Genomic DNA, 4769 nt, shown 5'->3' with positions numbered 1-4769 from the left:
ATTCATCAAATTTCAACGTTCATTTTCCACTTCTGTGAAAGATTTTTTCAAGTTCTGTTTTAATTTCAGTTTTGTCTAGCAACTAGCCTATAATGATATAATAACATAACTTGAACAGGACTTTCACAGAACCCGGAAATGAACGTTGAAATTTGATGAAAAGTTCAAATTCTCCGAAACAACCCGTCCTAAATGTGACAGTTTTCGAAAGGTCGTCTATATTTTAAATGTTAAATATTTGAAAAAGGAATAAAGTGTCAACAAAAATTATTTTCGCATCAATTGAAACGCTCCGGTAAGTGAACAGCACTTAATTTGAAATATTACCAAACTTTAATGGTAAAATTATTTTTTTTTTTTTAATTCTCTTGACAAACCTTTCACAAATTATTAATTAATTAAGGCATTATGCTCACTTAAGGCATCAAAACATTATGGGTGAATGTTATAATGTTCAATTCAGATAATACAGCATCTTTATTAGGAAATCAATACACTCCATAGATGCGCGCTGTGTCGAAATACCTGAAAGGTTGATTTTCTATAGGTTTAACGTATTTTAAAATATGTATATTTCATACACCTGTTATAACGGAAAAACCCTTGAATTGAGGCATTTATTACTTTATTGCGTCTGATTATTTAGACTTATAAATTCTGCATACGTTTAACATAATTAACACAGATATTAAAGTATGTCAGTAGTCTTAAATAATATCTTAATAATGAGTATTTGGACTTGAAATTGATGCATTTAAATTTCAACAAAGTCATAAAAATAAATCTGATTTTTTTTTATGAAGACTGGGTTACCTTAATTCCTCCTACTGCTACCATTATAAGCAAGAAATATTCCTTGTGCAATGAGAACTTCACTATTAAAGAGTCGACGACGGCGTCTTCTGTGACCCGAGTCACTCGAATCACTCCATCACTAACTGATTAAAAGCAATCTTAAGTTTTTTTTTGGTTTTTTATTTCTTTCTAGAGCAATCCCGATGAGTTACAAAACTCATTGTAGGACAAGAGTGTGGGAGTTAATAGGTACAATTTTACATACGAAACAGTACAAACATAGAAAAATATCATAATTATAAGTTTCACACACAGAACAGTACATAAATAGAAAAATTTGTTTATCTATGTTTATTAACATCTCTCACGGTGAGCCGCTATTGAAAAGCACAGTTTTTTGTCTGAAATTTCTAGATCAAATCATTTTTCAAGTGAACATAATATTTGGACCTCGCAACATAAGACAATGCGTTTCTTCGAAATTTTTCAATTATTCAATTAGAAAAATAGTTTCTAAATAGAGTGTTAAAACTCTGGAGAATCCGGGTAGTAACTACTAGTATTACATGGAACTTCTAGCTATATGCAAAAAAACTGAAAATCTAAATAATGTCAACGTCATACGATAGTGATTGATTTATATGTCTTCAGTTATTACCTATAGCATTTAATTTGTATATTGTCGTCACCTTTCTAACTTGTCGACCTCAAAGCATTTCATTACGGATAAACGCATTTATATTCTTTCTTCACCGTGGGTTACTTGTAATCATTTGCTTAAAAGCCGTATTTAAATAAAATTGTGAATATTATTAGCCTACGAACGTCGTGACAGTAATTATATTTTATTTAAATTTTTCTTTTAGATTGTGCAATTCTAACTTATTCATTCCCTGACCAAAAAAATATTTGGTAAGAATTAAAAAAATGGAGTAAGAACCAATCTTTTTTAATTGTGTTGAACATCATACTAACGTATGCTTTTCTTTAGAAATACATACATAAATAATAACCCGGCTGATTTATTATAGATTTTAACTAGATACTCTATCAGTTCAATAATGAAGAATACCAACGGGACACTGCCACATCAGCAGACACGTGCAGGGAAAACAGCAATGGATGCATGAAATGTTGAGAGGCCGAAGACATTTCAATTCACCTTTGGTTCCAATTGATTTAAACAATGTTCAGATACTGAAGAAGACACATTTTAGAACGAGGAGATACCTCAAAATACCCAATGACAACCTCAGTGAACTTTATCAAAGGCAACGGGTTACCGTTAAACGAATGAGGTGAATTGGGAGACAGCACAATTGGTCCATGATCTATCTAAACACATGTTGTTTAAATAATCTCTTAATTATTGTGGCCCTATTTCTTACATCGTCTAATTTCATTTATGTACCATTCTTATATTTTATTCCATGCAAACACGTTGCTTTTTACTATTTAGAGAATCAAAGCATTCATCAAGTTAATTGTGTCCTTCCAGGAAAGGCTGTTTTCTAACTCATTGTGATAAATTATGCAATAATTCGTTTATACTTAAAAAAAGTTCTCGTGTATGCACTTGACAATATTGTTCAACTCTCTCCACCGTGCATTTTTATAATTCAATGCAAGGCTTCGATTATTATCGCACCTATATTTTTAAAAAAATGATCACGTCATTTGATGAAGTACGGTATTTGTGGAAAAATTTATTCTCAATTTAATTGACATCCCATACCAGCAAACAACATTCTTGTTTATTGTATTAAACTTGTATACACGTATATTGAACACATACAAATAGATTTACCAATTATGTAACCTCAACGTTTGGTATGAAATCATTGGTGACATTTAAACATGGAAAATTTAACAGCCGATTGCAATAATAAATGTCATAACAGTAATACATCACTTCATCTACTATTGTGGATAAGTATACCTACATTTACAGGAACTTAATGAAGAAATGGTCACAAATTAAGAAAGCGCCACATTGGATGTAAGTTTCGCAAAACAAACATATTTGTATTTTGGCCATTGTTCGTATGAGCAGCGACAAATAATTGACAATAATTCAAGGAAAGATTGATGAAAGACTTAGTAGAGAAAGAAGCCACTGCACTTCATCGTTTCGAAATGTTCGTGAATGGTACGACTGCAGTTCAGCTGCAGGTAGGGTTGCCAGATGTCCGGTTTTGGACCGGACAGTACGGGTTTTTGAACGGCTGTCCGGTCTAGAATGTTTTGGAAAACCGGACAAAAGAATGTCCGGTTTTTTGAAAATATGTAACATATATACCTCACTTACAAGATAATTTACAGAGCAAAAGCCGTGAGCGATTCTGGCGGGTGGTAACAAGACTTCCTCAAATCTGTTGAAAATAGTTCAATATGTATGCATTGTTCCCGTCTCCAAAGCCTTCGTAGAAAGAGTTTTTAGTGTAATGTATAATGTATGGACTGACGAAAGAAATCTACTAGGTGGGAATACTGTAAAAAGCGAACTATGTGTTTTCTTCAATTTAAATGTCAGTTGCACTGGATTTAAAGATACAATTTCAAGAAAAAACGATTATTTAATTAGTAGAGTATTTTACTCAGTAGCATCTAGTGTCAAATATGTTAAAAAGTGATTTTTTTATAGTAAATATAAGTTTTAATAAAATATGATTTAAGATATTCACGGCCAAAAGTATTTTTGTTATTTATTTTTGGGGTGTTATGCCGTGTTGCGCTAACTCCTTCTTTAGCCAACGTTTTTGACATCATTGCAGTGTACAACACATCTGCCCTGATGATGGACACTGCAATGCTGTCCAAAACGTTGGCTAAATAAGGAGTTAGCGCAACACGGCATAACACCCCAAAAACAAATAACAATAACTTTTAATGTTTTCTTAGTGTTTCATTGTGTTCACCCTCAGAAATTTTCGGTAATTTTCTGTGTTCGTTTTGGCCAAAATCAAAAGGGTTTATGATTATCAAAGGACCCTTTGATTTTCGACAAATTGTACGAAATAAAATCAAAGGACCCTTTGATAAAGAATGTTCGGTTTTTTATCTGGATCATCTGGCAACCCTAGCTACAGGGCGAAGGTAGTTCTAACCGTCGGAGTCGCAAATCTCCGATAGGAGAGGGCATCAATGAAGCGTGTCACTGGCAGAGGATGTACATAAACAATATACCTATTATAATAGAAAGAATCCCTAAGAAGTACGCGCGCTATAACACTATTAAATTATATTATAATTCTAACATCTTATTTGACTAATATAATACATATATAACTTTTTACATCAGCTCCACGCAGAAAGGTCTCGACGGAGAATATAAGTACTGATATAAAATACTGTTAATATATTAAAAATCTTGTCAAATTATTCGTTTTCCTGTTAAAACCCGAACTGCAGGCCTTAATGAATGAATTGAATGTTCCCAACAAAGTATCAGTTAATAGCGAATGATTTATGAGGATGGCAGAACACGTGTTCATTCAAATATTGATATTTAAATTAATATATATTGATATTGTGGCATTCCGTCATGATATTTATTAGGAAAAGAACAAGTGTTTTCGATATATTCTTAATGCCTAATATTTAATCAGGAAATTGGCATGAATGATCATTTTTCTACGTGTGAGGAAAATAATTTCCCTCAGGGCCCATATAATTTTAGGGGATGCTGTGTTTAGGTTATTTTTAAAGAAAAAAGGAGATAAATTTCTAGGAAGAAAAAGAGTATGAGGAGTGGGTAGGAATCTGGGTGTCAGTGTATCCAGGAGTGACAGATATATGAATCCATCCCTTCAACTGCGGTGAAAGACAATGGGAGGAGAGTGTCCGGCAGGGAAGGTCAAAAGGCCTTCCTCGACTAGTCTCTCTTGATCCGGCCTGCCACACAGTAGGTGGATAGACGCATCCGCCGCCAAGACCTAGACAAACCTCACCCCATGAACCCGGTTACCGCTGCC

This window comes from Hesperophylax consimilis, chromosome 4 (assembly GCF_061612785.1).
Source record: "Hesperophylax consimilis isolate HC1 chromosome 4, BYU_Hcon_1.0, whole genome shotgun sequence".
NCBI classification, from domain to species: Eukaryota; Metazoa; Arthropoda; class Insecta; order Trichoptera; family Limnephilidae; genus Hesperophylax; species Hesperophylax consimilis.
This window is presented reverse-complemented; position numbering follows the sequence as displayed.